The 20,510-nt window shown below is 47.1% G+C and overlaps 1 protein-coding gene across 2 annotated transcripts in view; it reads right to left on the reverse strand.

The window, feature by feature from the left end:
- Positions 1–20,510, reverse strand: part of LOC142572403 (sulfotransferase ssu-1-like) — a 179,825-nt gene that overhangs the window by 38,826 nt on the left and 120,489 nt on the right. For both annotated transcript variants that reach the window (XM_075681496.1, XM_075681495.1), the window contains exon 2: positions 11,758–11,915. The gene's annotated coding sequence lies outside the window, so the exon portion shown is untranslated. The remainder of the gene's footprint in view (positions 1–11,757; positions 11,916–20,510) is intronic.

A 20,510-nucleotide genomic window follows, 5' to 3' on the forward strand; every position in this document is an offset into this window, starting at 1 on the left:
AAACTATTGAATTTTACATGTGGAAGAATAAGAACTTAGTGCAAGTCCTTCAGAAATATTTATGCTCCTTTTTACAGTACAATACATCAACTTAAATTGATAAAGCATGCGCCACGCTAGTTTCGGTGCGTATATTGCTGCCCTTATACCGGGAAATCGTCGCTCAATGCCATCGCTCGCGTGGAGTTCGGCTTGTAGGCGACGAGTGAACGCGACAGCCATCGCCTCGCTTGACGCGTGCAAGACCACTTGTATGGGGTTTATACTTTACTCCCTACATGTACGAGCCGATTGCGAAGAGCCGGCCTCTCCAAGAAGCAACAAATGCTGGTGCAAGCAGTGCTTTCCACGCGAGCGAAGGCGAAGTGTTAGCATCTCCTTGTGTTGGAAATGTTCTTTGGCGACTATGTTTTTTGCTAAGCTGCATTCAGCGATCCAGTGAGTACGTTTCCGGGCAAACAACTGTACTTTTATGTTCCTGCATGCCTCCTCGTAGAACGTAAGCGGTGATGCGATCTTCGGCATTTGTGCGCTGCCCAAAAGCTGTCGGCAATCTACACAGACGGTTTAAACGCGGGAATGTTTACCGGCTGTTGTAGCACGTGTAGTATAGAACCTTCGATCATCAGCGCGCCATCCGCACGCTACTCGTAACCGGCGAATTCCGTCGGCTAGGTGACATGGTCGGTTTCTCTATGTGTGCGAGAGAAGGGGGAGCGCAGCGTCCTGGCGTGAGCCGGATTTTCAACACATGCAAACTTTACACTTGCACTGCGTTATGGTAGCTGCATGCAGGCTGTTTCACAACACATGTGCGAATAGAAAATTCGCGGCGCTTGGCGATGAAACCTACGTTAAGGGTGGGAGATAAACATGCACCTTCCGTTCAGCGTGCTAACATGAAGGAGAACCCAAAGCATGCATTATTGATAAGCTCTGGTAGTAATCGTCGTCACGGAAGTGGTTGTAGCACAGCACTGTTATTCTTGGGCGCTTGAAGTTGTTTCGCTTCACAGCAGCCTCCCACTTAGCTGAAAGCTTCTTGTCTTGCGGATACTAATGGAACATCGGAACATCGTCGCGGCCGCTGGTGTTCGTGCAGCCGTAGGCTGCACAGAACGCCGGCATGATAGGCCTACAAGTTCAATTGATGCTGCGCACGTCAACTACCACTCTATATACACACAAACAAAGGAATGTATATAGGGTCAAGCGAAGCAGATTAGTACGGCACGCACGCAGAAATAAGCACGGTCAGGCACGGTCGCGGAGCCTGCGAAGGAACGGAACACCAGTGCTGACGTCACTACGCCGTGGTTTCCGGTCTCCGCTCCCATCGTCAGCGTCAGCAGCAGCGCGCGTCGCTCGACTGTGGGCGGAGCTACAGCGCAATTTTAACCGACGATTACGTCGTTCCGAAGTGAAAAATACCCCCCCCCCCAAAAAAAAAAAAAAATTCTACCTGCATGGTTTATAAGGTTCCCGCATCCGTATATGAGCGTATTATTGAATTCGACAGACTCTTCAGCTTCCCTTTAATGAAATCTGCTTTCTTCTGCCTTGGGGGGCTGTGTAGGTTTACTATGAAGGTGCTCCAGGCTTTCCTTTTCTTCTTAGGTATAACCTTTGTATTACATGTTCAATCTGTGTATCCTCAATCTGGTCATGGGCTATGGCTATAATTTTGTTGCTAACGAGGGTTGCGGTTCGTCCGCTCTCTTGGCACTTGTACCCTCGCAGCATGGGTGTGCAATTAGTTTCTTGAAGCATAATTATATCAGGTGGTGTGCCTTTGGTATAAATGAATTGCTGCAGGAATCCCTGCTTGCGCCTGAAACCCCTGCAGTTCCATTGCCATATCTCTAATTGGTTTTATCCTGCCATGTTGCGGAGTTACTACTTTTGTCCCTTGGGCTTCTGATCCAAATCTACTTTCGTTATATAGCCTATCTCTGGCATCGTTAATGGTCTTCTGGGTGTTTTGACTCTTCACGTAATTACGGAAGCTCTGATCTTGCAGCGCTACCTTCTGCTGTATTTGCTGAACTTGGTTCTGCATAGCTGCCATGAAATTGCGCACTTAATCTTTGAAGCTCTGCTCTTCTGATTGTTGCTTTTGTGCGGGCTGCTCAGCCGGCGGCGGCGGCGACCTGACGGGCGAACACCCTGCCTGCCTTTGCCATTGCATCTCCCTTATTAGGTCGTCAATTCTTTTCTTAAGCTGGCGCGTCTCCTCACGGCTGAGCTCTAGCTCTTCGCTTTAGCGCCTTGTTTTCCTCTATGATTCTATCGTAGTTTGCCTGCATGTTGTTGTTTTGTTTGTGGGTGTTTGCCCCGAGTGCGGGGCTATCGATTTGGGAGGGCCCGCTCCCCAGCTCACCTTGACTCCACTGCTCTTCTTCTGAAGTTGCTGCTGCTGCCCCTGCCGCTGGCCCGGGCCGCCGGTCTGCTTCGCCAAGGGAGAGTAGGATTCGTCCCTGATGGCGTCTAGACTCTGGCTCCTGCTCCGGTTGCGGCTTCGGCTCCGTGATTTGTGTCCGCTGCCACCGCCGCCCTGGCCCTGGTCCGAGTCTTCCTCCCCGAACCAACGTGGCCTCCGTGCTCCGGCTGCGCCGCTGGCCTTTTTGAGTCGGTCTCCCCCGCAGCTCCTCGGCCGTCTTGAGGCGCTGCTTACAGTCCCGGGTGCCTGTCACGTGGTCGCCCCCACAGATCAGGCACATGGGACTGCACTGGTGCTGCTCCATTGGATTTCGTTCGCCACACTGCTTGCAAGCCTTGGTCTCGGGAGTCGGGCAGACATCTGACCGATGACCTTGCTGGCAGCAGATATAGCATAGTTGTCTTGTTGGACAATATGGGTAGCACCACATTTCGCCGCCATAGTAGAGAACTTGTTTGGGAGTGATGGGGCCGTCGAAGGTTACGACCGCGGTACTTGATTTTCCCAGCATGCGGGCTGCAAGGATCTTGACTCCCTGCGTCCTGACTCGTAGATTTGCTTTGAGCTCCTCCGCCGTGGTCCCTGGGTCCACCCCGTGGATAACTCCTCGCTGCGTGCCTTCCGGCGCCTCAACATGAGCGTTGACTTCGTAGGTGCGGTCCCCGAACGTCAGCCGGGTGATCTGTCGTAGGACCTGGGCCGCCTCTTCGCTGTTGCACATCCGATATATAACCCACACGGAACCCAGAGTCTCACTGCCAGACGCATGGCGTCTCACCTTAAAGGTGAACCCTCTCCCTTACAACGTGACACGAGATACTCACGAGGGCCGCCGCCAAGCGCGCGCTACAAGGATCACCAGAACATATGGAGATCGCCCGGGAGTATTCTATGCGGACGCTGCCGGCCCTCACCACGGGGGTTGGTTTACGGCGGCAGTCGTCCATCAAAACACACCCGTTAACGGTCTCACTTTCCGGGCCCCCAATATTACTTACGCGGAGGAGGTGGCCATCGCACTTGCTGCCGCAGATCCAGCGTCTCGGGTCATCATCACTGATTCGAGGGGTGCTTGCCGCAATATAGAACAAGGCCAAATTCCATATCGGGCCTTCCAAATCCTTAAGAAATGTGGGAACCAGGGATTCCAACCCCGGCGCTCCATTATTTGGGCCCCAGCTCATCAGGGAATAGAGGGGAACGAAGTAGCCGACGCTACAGCCCGCGCGCTTCATTTCCGGGCGTCGCCTCTATCACCCGTCGACGAGGTCCCTGAATTCAAACCGGCAATCACCTTTAAAGAAATCGTACAGCTGTATCAGCTTAATCACGGCCGATACTTCCCCCCTTGCAAAGGCCTCAATAAGACGGAGGAGCGCTAGCTTCTCCGTCTCTACACAAATACCGTACTGTGCCCGGTGGTGCTGAAACACTTCAACCCGGCATTTTCGGGCGAGTGCCCGCACTGTGGGGAGGTGTTTGCGGACACATACCACATGGTGTGGGCATGCCCCTCTAACCCTGCTTTCCACCCAAACCCCCACCCTACCCGAGAGGACTGGGAGGCCACCCTGCTCGGCTGCTCAACCCTCCAGGAACAACGTGCCCTGGTGGCCCGAGCCAAAGCCGCTGCAGAAGCCACGGGGGTCCCGGACTAGGGACCGCCCCCTAGACTTTGTAAGGGCTGGGCCCTTAGGGCTCAGCTCGCGGCTCTCTTGTAAATAGAAATAAAGTTTGTAACCAACCAACCTTCGCTGTTGGTGCTAATAATTATGATGTTGGATCCGTTACGTAGTCTTATAATCAAGTCTTCTGCCTTGCGTTTCGAGCTTGTGGCCGCGACGACCGCCCGAGCGACTTGGTGCGTTTGTAGATTTCTAACGATGAGCCCCTTCGGCCGGAGCACAATCTTCAAGTCGTCCTTCGGGAGCGGAGGTAGTCTTCACCACAACGCTTCTCCTCGCTGCTTCGGCGCAGCTGGCGCGCCAGCTGCGCTCCTTGCCTCGTGTATGGAATTGCCGTTCCTTAGCGTCGCCATTGCCGCCATATGGTCGCTTTTTCCGATATCTCGTTGTCGCCTTTTTCGCCTTCTAGACATGGCGATTTCCCAGTCCTGGGGTTCTTTTTCCGTCTGTAATCTTGTAAACGGGGTGCTGCCTCTGTGGTCTTGGCTGCCTGCCTCGGGCCTGCCTCGTTCTTGCACGGGGTGGGGCTCGGCGGCTTCAATAAAGTCTTCTTCCATGTTTTCTTGGGCTTCAGTCGAATTTCTGGCTGGTCCTCTAGCTAAGGGTTGGTCTACGATCGGGTTGGTAGGTGGGGACATCGTTCCGGGCTACATACTCCTCGGGCCGAGGCCGGGGATGCCGCGGAGCCCCGTACTCGCGTTAGGCTTGGCTGGGCGGCCGACCGCGTGGAAACTTCAAATACCGATAAAATCCAAAATATTGGACCCACTGGCTTGAAAGTGGTATCCTCGTGGTCCTCTTCGGTTCCGACATCGATACCAACCAAAATTTCGGTGGTCCGGTTGGGTTTGAAGGGTCGAAAAGCTCGAAACTTTCGGAGCCCATGCAACGCACGTCCGCGCGCTAGTCACGTGCTCGCGTGCGAAGAAGCGAAGGCTTGCGGACGCATCGGTTCTTTACAGTGGTATTGATATGAGCACCGTCGTGGGCTGATCGGGTAGCGTCATCCGCCCTGCGATTTCCAGAAATTCCGCAGTGAGCCGGTATCCACTAATAGACGATTAGTGGATACGCTTCCCGGCAGCTGCAGCTCAGGTAACCGCAAAGTTTACCGGGAAACGCTGGCGGCGAACGCTGTGCACGAAGGCGGTCTTTCTGGTAGAAACGCGGCCTCTTGCGTGGGCCGTGATGTGGCGGAGGCGAGCGCCATCTGCAGGTGTTGCAAGAAACCGGGCGCGCCACGTCGTGTCGTCCGAGATATTCGCGTGCCGGCCCGCGGAAGGGGCGGACGCCGTGGCCGGTCTATGATTGGTAGAAAGCTTGGAAAAGTTGTTTGAGTTTTCGCGTAACAGAACTATGTGTTCTCGTATATTCAAATTACAATCCGATGCTATCATGTCTGTAGGTTGTGTGCAAGTGTTACTTTGCCATTTATTTACGTATTTTAACGTCAGAAGTTGAATTAGTTCAGTAACTACCTTACGCCACATGAAGAGCCTGAGTATGAGTGGTTGGAAAATCTTTTTCCGAAACAACATGCGATGTTGGACGCCGGACGTGGGGCGCCGACGTGGGATTTTCTGCGACACGGGGCCCTTAATCGTATCGCGTTACAGCTGTCATAGCGGCCTGTTGTCATATCTGGCCCTTGCGCCATCAAACGTCGCACATCATCAACCCTCCAGAAAATGCGTTCGCGAAATTTGATCAGTCACCCCTGTAAGCAGCCTGACATAATAGATATCTGTAAGGTATCAGTGCAGTCAATTTGATTCTACGGAAAGCTTTCATTCAAAGGTATTTGATGAACATTAGGACAATCGAAACGTTCGGTTGCTTATATTGATTGCATATGCTCAACTTTGGCGGGGCTCATTTTCGGGGCTCTTGGCCAAGCCTTTAAGTTATAGTCAGAACGAAAAAAAACGAATCCGCGAATAAACTCGAGAATAGTTCCACAGATAGATAATTTAATTGAAAGAAGGCAGAGAGGTCGGCCTGAGCTAAGGCGCTCTAGCCTGCTACTCTGCACAGAGGGAGGGGGAACGGGGACATAAAGGTGTGATGAGGGATGATGATGATATAGCAAGAGGGATGCGCAAAGGTGAAAGCAAGTTCAACACTCTGATGATAAACATTCACAAATGTCATCCGTGAAGTCACTATCAGGTTTCGTATCAAGCCTGCAGCCACCAGTTCAAGTGAACTTAAAAATAAAGGCGCTAGGACGAAGCTGGTGTGGGGGCCTCTCCTCCGTGAACAGCACAAGCGCCAAGCAAAAGCTTTATAGCCTATAAAGAGCTGCGATGAGCGGCTCCAGCACGGTGAGCACTTGTAGGGCACCTTTAGCGGCCAGATTCTCGAGACCAGCGAGAATCACGCGCATTGGCTCTACCAGGTGCTTCAGCATTTTTTGTACACTCTCCTGCTCATTGTGTTCATCTCCTTGCTCGCCCGCAGTGTCACCGGTTTCATTGGCCCTATAATTCTTGGCTTCATGGCGCAGAGGACCACTAGGGCCCACTGGCATGGCCGTGGGCCTAGAGGGCAGCAAAGGCCATTCTGTGTCTGTATCAGCCGGTGGAGGTGCGTGTTTGCCGCGTGCTCTCATCGACCTTGAATTATCAGTAGACGCCATTACCGTCCTCGATGCACGCACAGGCAGAGGTGATCGTGGAACCGGCGCCACGCTAGGTAGTTCTCCTGAAATGGTTTTGTGATGCTTCTGTCGTGAGCGTTGGTCACTTTGGCGAACAGATTGAGTAGCCTCTTTACGTGAAGATTGGTCTCTTGCCATTTTTCGAAGAATACGAACCTCGTGTTTCATCTTCCGGCATTCCTTCGAAGTCGCTTCGTGAGAGTCAGTACAGTTGGGACATTTAAATGAGGACGCCTCACAGTCGGTGGTATCATGCTCTCCGCGGCAACGCGAGCAGGTGGCTTTTCTTCTACAAACAGCGGCTCACGTGTCCTACCTTGTGACATTTCCGGCACTGAATAGGCCTCGGAACGAATGGTCGTACTCGGTGCATCCCGTAGCCCACTTTGACAGAGGCTGGTAATGTCGAAGAAGCAAATATTAACTTGATACACCGGGAGTGCCCCAAGCGGTGAATCTCAAGAATGCGCGCCGATGAGCCCAAAAGACTCTTGAGGTCCGCATGCTTGGTTTCAAGCTCCCCGTCGGAAATCACTCCAGTTGTTGTCTCCTTCCCGTAAGTAATAAAGGAGCGGACGGGGATCGCGCTTAACTGTGGAATCGTCTTTAACTTCTCGAGTATTGCGGAATTTTTCACATATATTATCAAGATGTTCTTGCGAGCGTTGATCCTGATCTCGTTCATTTGCCCAGGGGCCACACTTTCAAAATATTCGGTTAGAAACTGCCTGCTGATGGAGTTCATGCTGTGTGACGTCGAGAGCGGCACGTAAGAAACCGTGAAGGATTCCTGCTCACTCTGATTCGATGAAGTCGCCTCAGTCGACATACGGCGCATCTTCTTCATACGGCGGCCCATGACTACGGTGTACTCGCTGTCAGAGTCCATGGCTTCTGGCGTTGAGCACTCCCAGGAATCGAGCTGGTCCGAGCTTCCGAAGGCACACCGTTCAAAAATGAGCGATGAAGTAGACGACTGACCTTGTTCAGGTGGTCGTGGGAACATCTTCTTGCTCATCCTTGATGAAATGACTCTCACGAAAATGGCAAGAACGTAAAAAATGCATAACAGCGAGAGGCCCAGAGCACCAGTGAGCTCTGGGTACTTCTTCCTCTTCCCTCAATTCCACAGATAGAAGCCTCTTTGGGCCTCTTTCGTGACTATCGGCCTCTTTCGTGATGGAACCCGAGGCGAAAGCCCTGACTGCCGATCTAGAGTGTGTATATTTGCGTTCTGTTGTCGTCCAAAAGAGCCAAAGCAACAGCAAGCTGCTCCGCTTTAGAAGAACTGGTCTGAGCCACTTCTAAAGGAACCGAAGAACAGGGTAATCACTCCACATACGATTACTTGGTTTCCGGCACACTTGGGCCTAAATCTGGACTAGTTCACCAAACTCAATGACATTGCCCACTCCCAGTCGCGCGTACTAAATCTCCGCGCGGGAAGAGGAGCCTTGTCACAGTCAAATGTCCAAGAGTCCCGGGACACTCCATTCACCTTTAGTTAATTTACAAAACATTTCTATCTGGAGAGAAGAATCTTTTCTCCACCACATAAAGAGTTCACAAGACCTCAAGTTAGAAACCTTAGGATGCTTCAGAGTAGCTCATAACCTAGCCTTGCCTTCATGCACTGTTTATTCCCGGACATTTTTAGCTCACAGTGTCCTAGCTGCAGGGGCACATGCACTTTAGAACACATGCTCTGGCGGTGTCCCTCGTTACGAGAGGATAAGGACATCACTGAACAGAAGTGGAACTCGGCCATCAAGAGCTCGAAATACCATCGTCAGCTTTGGGCTGTCCAGAGAGCCTGTGATGCGGCGATTAGGTTAGGCCTAACTGTCCCCACGTGGGAGCGGCCCGTGGTGTCGCCTTAAGGGACGGCGCTCCTCAGGATCATTTTAATAAAGTTATTCGTATCCGTATTGTATGTATAATTTGAGATGGACACGCAATTAGAACTGCTTTCGCGTTTTCTAGTGACAGATGTAGACATTTTGCTGGAGTCACGTCCTTATCGGCATCGGTGGAACAAGGTATACAGAAGTGTAGGTATCGACAGCTGATCTAGTTGGTATACTTGCACATTGAAAGGGAACAGCGCAAGACCGAAAGGTGTAAAGACAAGAGACTGGATGGGCGCTAGTCATGTTTGCTTCTCAGTGCGCGTCGCTGATTAGGGCTGTGGTACTGCTGTATTCAATACAGCAAATTGAAAATCTCATAGCGCCATCGTGCAATAAACACATAACTACATTTATGTTTTGCTTAATTGCGGAAGCAAAATAGCCCAAAAAGCATACGTGGATGAAGAAATTTTAACTATTAAGTTTTTTGCGCGCTGTAAAAAATATTTTTTTCACATATAAAAAAGATGTTTGCTCAACAATGACAGTTTCTTTAGAGCCTGCATGAAATAGGAGAGCGTTCGACGTTGGCGCTGTGGTATATAAGTGATTTAAGTTTGTGTTTCCTGTAACATTATAGGGAATATTGTGATGCTCAGTGACGGTGTGACAATTTTTTGTGGCAATTTTTGCTTTACCAGTAAGTATTAGTGTACACGGCTTTACAAGTTACGGTTACCTGTGCTGTTATTGTTATTAGTACATCAATCAATTTTCCTTTGTATTTTCTAAACAATTTAAGAGCAGGGCTGCGCAACTCGAAACACGTGAAGGTCGAAACCAATTATTTGAGAGTTAAATGTGCCACACTTTCGGGTCAAACGTTGCATGTGTTGCTTGCTGAAAGGCAGCCTTCGTTTGATGTTATCGCACCCTCTGCCATATTTAGCGACGTCAAGTCGGTCACTTAAGGCAGAGGGCGGCTCTTGCTCAGAGCCATCTCGTGATGACTACACCTTTGCTCATGATGCGGGTGCTTTCGACGAGAGACGACCGTTCCGGGCATTTTTAGCTGTTTGTCCTCGTCGAGGTTCTTATGAAACCGAAGGAGGGGCTGCTCCAGATGCGGCCCTTTAGCTCCCACGAACAAGGCAGGTCGATGAGCAAACTGCACTCCGGTGTAAGTCTTCCGGCGTCAAGAAAAGGTCGTGAAACAGATGGTGACTCTGTTTCTCATCTTCGAAAGAATTGGGACACTGTTCGAATGGTGTCAAAAGGTGCTCGCGTTTTTCTCTACCTGCGTTAACATTCACCTTCGAATTGAAAAGTGTTAATCTGATACTAGGTACGAGGGAAGAAAAGAACGCCTGTAGCACCTTCCTCCTGCCGGCTAAGAAGGCGTCAAGATTAGGCATCGTAAAGGGAGAATGAGTAAATATTTGGTAGTTTCGGCCGAAGGGCAAGGCACCGACAGCGATGGCAAGGTATAGCGTTGCGCTCTAACTCAGATGGTGTTCTAGCGGTTGGCGGTTGCAACAACTTAGGGCGACGAAACACGCAATCATTGGCAGATGGAACAGCACCATGGTCGCTGATAGGCGGCTCACACTACTGTCATGATTAGGTGCGCCGCCGGTGGCGTTGCAGGGGTTGCAGTTGCACGAGGTGAGAGCGACGGGAAACGTTGGCGTCAGTGAGTAGCCAGGGAAATTCGAGATAACGAGAGCAGGGTTTCTCCACAAAACCTTTAGCTATAGGCGGTGTCCAAATCCACGTCCTATACGGTGGCACACTTTGCATTAAAAAAGCGGATCCTAAAGGCCATGACTTTGCTGGTTGAATGCGGCGGAAGTGATCTCGGGAGCCGCAAACACGTCATAGACATCGTGGTTTTGTACGCCACCTGTTGCGCTTCTTACTGCGTGTTGGCCTCACTGCAGTTGCACGATCATGCCACTGCGTCGCCTCCTACGAAGCTGCGCCGAGAAATCAGGAACATCGCGCGGCTATCGCGTAAGGAGAGCGTGAAGTTCCTATTGGCCGATCCGAGCCATCGCGTTAGAAGATGCGCGGAAGTTTTCTCCACTTCTCCCAGGCAATTTGGACCCAGAGAGCTTTCGCCAGCTTTTCAATCGCGAAATTTCACCATCTATATTGCTGTATATTGCATAAGGCTTCGTTCTTCAGTCCGCAGCATGCATAATACGATAGCAGGGGAGGACACCTTTTAAAAAATTAGAAAAGACGGTCCGCGTACAGATTGTAATGGGACAAACTAAAACCTTCTACACCTAGGGTAAACATCTTCGTAGGGAAAGAAAGGCCCCTTAGGGTAAAATTAATTATAAATGCTGCCCAGGTGAGCACATGCTCACAGCCAACGTTTTTGCACTGCATCCATGGTTCTTGAGCATGCCCTTTGTGGGAAATACATGGGCATCTCCTGTCTTCTGAAACCTCTTGTTTCAGCTGCTAAGCCGTGGTGGTGAGGTTGCTACATGCGGTTTTACCTCGACATGGGGTCATTCACTGCTAACTCCGTAAATTTCAAAACGGGGCGGAATCTGAATTCTTAGACGGAACGTATCACACGGCGCTTCGATGGCTGAGTTTCGGAAATTTTCTTTTCTTTCTTTAACCTTAAGAAAGAAAGATAGAGCCCTTTGCACAGAAGTATCACCTCGAGCCAGTACAGTGAACCAGTTACTAGTGGCCCTAGAAAATGGCCTTTCTGGTGACTTAATGGAGCACATGAATAAGCACGACGTGAAACTGCAGGCAGAGGCTAAGCGTGGTGACCTAATTACTTAAGCGTAGTAATCTAATTAATTACCTGTAGATCGACATAAAAGGATTCGGGGTAAAGCTGCAGTATATCGAGAAGCATGTGCAAAATTGAAAGCAATAGCATTTTCGCTGCTTTTGAAGAGATAGTGTGGAGAATAATACAGCGATGCAAAAAAGAACTATTAATGCTTCCAGAACCGATTTAGTGGCGATGCGGATCCACTGCCAGGTCCCTCTGAAGTGCCGTCAAATGACATTTTGAATTAGAAGTAGCAGGAGGAAGGCAGGCGATTAACTTTATTTAGGTCCTGAGGAGCGACTCCGAAACCTCCTTACGAGGGTGGAGCCGCTGCGGGCCGCTCCCACGTCGGGACGGCCAGGCCGTGCCTGACCGCCGCGCCGCGGGCCCTCTGGACGGCCCGTACCTGAGCCGCGAGGTTGGAGCTCTCGAGCGCCTCCTCCCACTCTTCTTCCGCGGTTAGATGATCGGGGTCCTGTAACCAGGGGGAAGACCTAAATAATTTTTATATAGACTAAGCTCTTAACATTTGACAAATTTAAGGCACTGAAGCTGCGGGTACGTGACAATTTTTGGCACTACTTAGCTTTGTAAGCGCACTTCCTAAAGGAAAAAAAATGTGAGGACATCTAAGCAGTTCTTATGGGTTGTGAATGCGAAAGCATTAATGTCCTGTTGAGTGCCGCTGAGCCGTCCTTCGAGTTATGAACTCCTCGCGGGCTAGCGAGTGCGTCGAGACGCTTGGTCAACGCCTCCTAAATAGTAATTACAAGGCTGGTGCACTTCGATCCGTGACGTCGTGCTGCCTCGCCCGACTGCCACAGAATCAATTGGGGACGCTCCCGAGTAAGTCGCTGTGATTTTGACAACGCCCCTTCGGTTACATCAGGCTTGGCAACAGATATTTTGGTCCAAGTAGACATAAAGCAGAGCCCACAGGCCAGCTATTCAGGAGGGCCTGGTGTTGGTTGCCCACTGGGTAAGACACTCGACTTCTGAGCGTGGGGTCGTAGGCTCGCTGCCGCCAACGTTTTTCCTTTCGAATGTCAAATTTGCTTTCCGACGTACATATTGTGGCTCGTGCTCTGTTTCAGTACTGTTGCAAGTTGTCATTTACCTATGTGCCCATTTCGTTTAATCTACGGTTCTCTGTGAATATCAAGGTTCCTACGTGCTCTCGAAGGCGTATAGTATGCACGATGCGTTTTGTCCCGGAAGTACAGATTGTGGGTATTAGGTTAATATAGAACCCTCGCATAAAACAATTGTACCCACCTACCTCAGATTGTTTTTTAACCCAACTTAAATATGCAATGAAAGGCCTACTTTTCAGTGTGTGACGATTTCGTCGATTGATTATCGAGTAATTTATTAGTGGGTCAGTCGCGGGTAATTATACAACCAGGTTAATTGGTTCAGTCGGTCAAGAAAATACGTTTACTCTAGCCATTCGAAATGCTTCTGCACAACTTACAATTTCCCGGTGTGACTTGTACTCCTAAGGAGTAAGGCATCCAGTGCGGCAATGGATGTTGCTGATAAATAGCATACCGTAAACTGAGAAAATAAGGCTCTGTGGTTGACATCACAAAGAGAAAAAAAGAAAATGGGGCTGTTTTTCAAACGCGTAGTCGTGTAACAGTTCTAACTTTCACTTCCTAAATTTCATTAAGTTAGCCTATACTGTAACTTACACGGGTCGTTTTTTTGCCATTTGTTAAAACCTAAACATTGTCGAGGATAAAATGCTGCGACACACAGAAAAAGGACCAAGGGGAAACAACAAAAGCGCTCTGTGTATTGCACTATTTTATTGCTGACAATACTACTACCAACTGGCCAACGCTTTTACACTACTGAAATGTAAACACTGTGGGTAAAGGCAATACAGACTCGTGGGAATACCAAAGTTGCGCAAATGACACAGCACAAAAACAATGGGCCTTTTGTAAAGATCGGCGGTGCTTCCCAGACGGCTTCAACCTCCTGTAGATATCTGCTGAAATTCATTAGTGCAATTGGTCTAATGTGACCCCTTGCATATGCTTCCCCTTAATTTTCAATAATTCGAATTATTTTAGCGCTTTTACACGCACATGGAATCCACGAGAACTTCACCGAGTGGTTCATCACAGCTAATGGGTCATCAGGAGATTCCTTAAATAGCATTTTTATCATTACAGAGGTTACCCATCTGAACCAGGAGCTGAATATCGTAGTCGTTCCACTCCTTTAGCCAATTGCACTGCAGTAATCTCTGTAAAATCATATCATGTACTTCATAATCTTTATCCAGATCGTCCAGATCTCGAGCTTGCACGTGCTGAGAGGCTCACGGCGCGAGCATCGAAATACTGGTCTTTTTTTCTTTCATACTGCCCTCCTGCTTATAATGAGTTAATCGCTAAAAGCTTTATTTTTTTTTTGAAAGGAGCTGAAGTGGATGCACTGGTGTACTTTTGCTGGCACTTTTTTATTCAGTCCATCAGATAGCGCTGGTGGGGTTGGCTGTCCTCTTTTTTTACAGCGAAGCTGTCTATGCCTAGGATCCCGGTATTTTTTTTTCGTCGGTCACGCCGACAGAAAACCCAGTGGGCCGATTACGACGGCATTGCAGCGCCACGAGCTATGGTTCGTAGCCCCGTAACGCAGAGGCGCGAAGCGAACATAACGTACAGCACAGCTTTCGTTTCCATACGAAACGCATAAATAATAAAAAAAAGAAGCCGTGATTGATGACGAGTCGCGTGCACTTCCACGTTCGTCAACGTACGCTGCCGCCAATCCCTCGCCGGTGCTCGTCGTCGGCGACTTAACGTACACATTTCAAAACCGGAAACAAAGCAGTAGTTCTCCCACTTCGTGGAAGAGTTTGGCCTTGGTTACTTCAGCGATCGGATTCAACTAACACGCGTCATGCATCGATTCAACTTCGGCTAAAAACACTTCTCAATTAAGAACGGAAACATCTGTGTGTATCATAGCGACCAAAGAGCAGTTGAAGCCATAATTTCAAAGTGATAAATAAAGGTTTTGTAAACTGCATTGAAACGTCTGTTTGTGTCATATATCACTTTGAAGAGCAATGTAGGGAATGGGCGCACATCATGGGATCAGTGTTTGGCAAGTTGTGCTAGATTAGGCGCAGCATTTCTACAGCTTCGCTGACGAAGCACCTTCGCACGAGTGGATTGTCTGTAATTTTTTCCCATTTCCAGTCAGGACACTGCGCGGTGGAATCTCGATATAACGGGGAAGGTATCAATCAATCAATCAATCAATCAATCAATCAATCAATCAATCAATCAATCAATCAATCAATCAATCAATCAATCAATCAATCAATCAATTCCACCAGGCTGTTCTTGGGCGAGTTAATCACTTTGATTAACTCGCCCAAGAACAATCTGGTGGAATCGATGCTGGCACACCTGAGAAATGATATGACATTTGTCCATTAATTAATTAATTAATTATTTATTAATTATACCCCCAATGTGCGGTTGTACATTGCAGATGGGAGGGGCAAGGGAAATACAGAGGCAGATCACACAATAGTTGATTATAGAAAAAAAATATAAGTACAATGAAGCAGAAACTTTCGAAGAAAGCGTCAAAGCTAAATACGTGGATGTCAATAATTAATAAAAAGAACAAGGAAAAATAAGGAAGAAAGGACAACACGGCAAAAACATCGCGAAACATGGTATGCAAAATAATAATAATGGTAAATATAAACTTGGAAAGCGTGGCAAGAATACATGGCGTAACAAAAAAAGAAAGGAAAGAAGAAAAAAAGAGAACATACCATATAAAAAATACAAGTCATAACTTAAAATTATAGCATAAGAGCAGTTATTACGCAGAACAAGCAAACGTAACATTAATTTATAACATGAAACCTTGAAGTGTGGTTTTAAAGTTATGGTGTCAGTTATGCTTGTAAGTAATGCGGGAAAGTTGTTCCAATCTTTGCTCCTTTGGGGAAGAAATGAATATGAAAAGCCGACGGTACTGCAGCGGGGAATGCCTACCGTTTGGCGGTGGTCAATGCGAGATTAAATGTATGGCGGTGGTTGAACAAATATATAGAACGTAAATATGCGTTGTGGTAGTAGATTTTATGGAAAAGAAATTGGCGAGATAGTTTTCTGCGGGTTGATAACAGCGGGAGGTGTAGGAGAGCTTTCATGTTAGTAACACTCGCAGTTCTTTGGTAGTTGGTTAGAATGGGGGGGGGGGGAAACGGGCTGAGCGATTCTGTATTGCCTCTAGAGACTGTATGAGAGTGTCATGACCCGGGTCCCATACTGATGATGCGTACGCAAGCTGTGGACGAATGTAAGTTGTGTACAATAAGAGTTTTAGCGATGATGGTGCTAGAGAAAACTTCCGACGGAAGTATCCCAGTGTACGAGTAGCCTTAGAGGTTATGTGATCAATATGAGTTTTCCAGGATTGCTGGCAATGTGAACCTCCCAGTATCGGTATGACATTACACATTCTAGTGGGATGTTATTTAGCGTATAGGTGGGGCAGATCACGCTAGGGCGAGAGATCCTCGTAGTCTTACACTTTTTAATGTCTAATTCCATGCGCCATGTACGACACATTTACGTTATTGAGATCATCCTGAATTGCGAGAATATTTGAGGAATTAGTTATTTTACGATACAAGACGCAGTCATCCGCAAATAGGCAAATGTTCGAGGAAACGTGAGTGGGCAAGTGGTTAATATAAATCAGGAATAATAAAGGACCGAGCACGGACCCTTGCGGGACACCCGAGTCAACTGGAGCTAAAAGTGAGTTAGCGTCATTAGTGGTTACAAATTGAACACGTGATGTCAGAAGCGCGCGAATCCAATCAATTACGGAAAAGTCAATGTTTAGGACGTTCAATTTATGAAGAAGCAATGCATGGTTCACTTTGTCAAACGCTTTAGAAAAGTCAAGAAATATACAGTCTGTTAAAAAACGAGAATCTAAATTGGTATGTAGGCCATTAGTGAAGAGGATAAGCTGAGTGTCACAGGAGAAGTTTTTACGGAATCCATGCTGCATAACTGTGAAGAAGTTGCTATTTTTAAGAAAATTAACTAGATGTTTGTATATTATATGCTCCGTAACTTTACATGGTACAGATGTAAGTACAATAGGTCTATAATTTTGTGAGTCATGGGTTGGTCCAGTTTTGTGAATGGTGAATACTTTGCCAATATTCCAATCATACGGTAAGGTGTCAGAGGTGTAAGATTGCGAGTAAATACATTCTAGTATGATTGAACAGTATTCCCCTGTGTTTTGTAAGAATGTAATATTAATTTCGTCTACTCCACATGATGCTTTAGGTTTTAATTTCTGTATTATGGCTTTGATACCGGTTGAGTCGAAACCGATGGGATCCATGAAGTGGTAGTTAGTTGCATTTATCTCAGGCATCGGATCAGGGATATGAGGTGCTGAGAATGACTGAGTGAAGGTATTGTTAAGCACAGTAGAACACACTAGGTCAGGTACTGGGCCCCCAGAACTTGTCAGCAATGATATTCCAGTTTTATGGCTATTTCCTCGTACGGTTTCCCAGAAGCGCTTTGGATTAGTCTTCAATAAATTTGGAAGTGTACAATTAAGGAATGAAAATTTGGCTGACTTTAGGGCCCTAAGATATAAAATTGCTGCGTTTTTATATGCTAGCCAATGTGTCTGTTTTGAGGAATGTTTCGCTGTGCGGAATACACGTTCTTTCTTGTTCGATAACCGATTCAGATATGTGCTGTACCATGGTGCTTTATTGTTAGCATAGACGGATCGAAGGGGCACGTGTTTGGTAATCAGCTCACTGATCTTATTTTTGAAAATAGACCAGTTAGTTTCTGCGGAGCGTTGCAGATCAAGTGGCACGAAAGTGTCTAGAAATATGCACAGTTCTCTGTTAATGGCTTGGTAGTTTTTTATAATCTCGGAACTTTTTCCGCTGTCGGTATGCTTTTTGTTCTATTGTTGTAAGTGTAAAATGCAAGATATCATTGTCGCTCAGTCCGGGCATGTGCGTCACTGCAAAAAAGTTATCGGGTGATGACGTTAGCATGAGGTCCAGGAGTGATCATGTGTTTTGTGCTACACGTGCTGGAAGTCTGACGATCTGCGATAAGCCGAAGTCAGAGCAAATAGAAATGAACCGATTGACCTCGGCCGGCGAAGCATTAGAAAAGGGATTGGCATGTGACCGAACAATGTTGGGAAAATTAAAATCGCCTAAGAGTATAATTTCAGTTCCAGGGAAACGCATGGTAATATTATTTAAACAATCATATAAGTCATCGCAAAAGGATGAGTCGCTTGATGGGGATCGGTAGCACACACCTAGTATTCCTTTTTTAAACTAATAGTTACACCAACACCAAATTATTTCTAAGTTCGCATCAATGGTCACACAAAAACAATTAATACATTCGTTAGTGGCGATCAGAACGCCACCACCAATTCTACCTGTTCGGTCACTTCGGTAAACAACATATTGGTTCTCACACTCAAACAGTTCGGGGTTTGTTATTTTGCTATTTAACCATGCTTTTGTGAGTACAATAATGTGAGCATTACAGTCGTTAATAACAGCACACAATTCGTCTTCCTTGGGGAAAAAAAAACTACGAATGTTAGTAAAAACAACTGAACACCCGCAATCCTTTAAGTACCTCCCCTCGGATGGCCCTAACTTGGCGGTAACGTACGGCGAGAACGAAGAGTTGTGCCACGTGTATGCATTCTGCGCATTTCATAAATACTGTCATTGGCTTCATCATGTGCGTAGCGTTTCCCATCCAACATTACTTTTTTTTATATCGTAGTTTGAAAAATGTGCTTTTCGATTTGCCATATTCTATTAATTTTTTCCTTATGTTACGAGTTGCTTGGCATAAATCTTCTCTCATTGCTGTGTCCGTGTTTTTTAACAAACATCGCTTTGAAAAGCCGAGCTCCCTGGTATTATAGGTTTCGAATTTAGTTATTAGCGGTCGAGTTTTCGCCAGATCAAAGCCACCAATTTTGTGCGCCCGGCGTATGTCAGAACCTGTGATGTCAACCTTCAAAGTATTATTCAACAGGTTTAGTATGTTGTTTTCTGATTCTGATGAAGTTTCGTCTGCGGTGTCCGGTATTCCATGAAAGATCAGATTGCTTGTTCGAGATCGATCGTCTGCGTCATCAAGACGTGAGTGACACGCATTAGTGTCTATTTTGAGGCGCTCTATCGTGGCATGCAACTCCTTCATATATATATATATATATATATATATATATATATATATATATATATATATATATATATATAACGAGAAGAAAGGCGGTTAACCGAGGGGCCCGATTTTTATTATAAGAGGCCAACAACACTGACACCAAGGACAACAGAGGGGAAATTACTTGTGCTTAATAAATGAAATAAAGAAACGATCAATCAACGGAAATTAAAGTGGATGAAAAAACAACTTGTCGCAGGTGGGAACCGAACCCACAACCTTCGCATTTCGCGTGCGATGCTCTACCAATATATATATATATATATATATAGATCTTGTGATAATAATTGGAGACGTGTGTTTAGCAATCTGCTTGACCTCGACGTCAGTTGAAAAAGGTGAGGATGCTTGAAAGAAACAGGTCGTTTCTGCTGTAACAAGCCAAGGAATATATATATATATATATATATGTATATATATATATATATATATATATATATATATATATATATATATATATATATATATATATATGAAAGGAAGCCAACAAGGACAGCAACTGGGAAATTATGGGCAGTTATTATTTTATTTAAAGAAATCGTACATAAATGAATAAGAAAGTGGTTCAAAAAACAACTGGCCGCAGGTGGGATACGAAACCACGTCTTCGCATTACGCCTGCGATCCATCCACTTTTCTGAGGTATTTATGTTTATCTACTATAACTAACCCTGGGAAGGCCTGGCCAGCGCCTCCACTCACGTTCTTGGTGGTGGATGTGCAGCATACGTGGACGCGGACTTTTCGGGTGAAGGCAACTGATCAGTAAATCCACACACGTTGCCAGAAGGCATGAGAGCTTAATAAAATTCTGGCCAGCTCTGTTACCCTCCTTCTCGTTCACACACACACACACACACACACACACACACACACACACACACACACACACACACACACACACACACACACACACACACACACACACACACACACACACACACACACACGCTCACACACGCTCACACACACGCACACGCACACGCACACGCACACACACACGTATATATATATATATATATATATATATATATATATATATATATATATATATATATATATATATATATATATATATATATATATATATGTTACACTTCACACTGGGCACTTGGATCGTGTACTTTCCGGCAACAAGAAGTGACCACATAAGCGGACCTCGGAGTTTACACTGTCCCAGTCAAAGTGGAGCCGTCGGTGAACCTCACTAACCTACATTGCTCTGAACAAGTTCACCACGCCAATCGCAGAGCTGCTAAAAAAGAAACAAGCCAAAAGAGTCAGACCAAGCTTCTCTCTACGACCGGTTGCCCAAAATATCGCACCATTGCCAACTGGCACCGCGTGCAGCGAAAGCTGCGTTCAGTGCTGTTTGCAACAGCAGTCAGATTGGTGTCGTGCAACGGCCACAAGGAAGAAAAAAAAAACATAAAGAGAGAAACAGATCCTCGCAGAAGTGAATCGGCGCCTTACAGATTATGAGGCTATTCTGACTGCCTCGGCCTCAACCAGCAGGCATACCCAAACCATTATAAACAAGCAAACCTCTCCGAGATGCGGCACCCATATCGGAGTCGTCCGCGCCGTCCTTCTGCAGAGGCAACGCAATGCCAAGCAACGAGCAGGCCGGGCCAACCGGTCGCTTCTGTTTTTACTCTCAGCCAGCTTCTATTGGTTTCTCGGCGACTTTATCGGGCACGTTCTCTGGAGGTCACACACACACACTGACTCACTACGCGCCTATTCTCTAGCTCGGCCAAAAGAAAAGA

Source organism: Dermacentor variabilis, chromosome 2 (assembly GCF_050947875.1).
Source record: "Dermacentor variabilis isolate Ectoservices chromosome 2, ASM5094787v1, whole genome shotgun sequence".
Taxonomy (NCBI): domain Eukaryota; kingdom Metazoa; phylum Arthropoda; class Arachnida; order Ixodida; family Ixodidae; genus Dermacentor; species Dermacentor variabilis.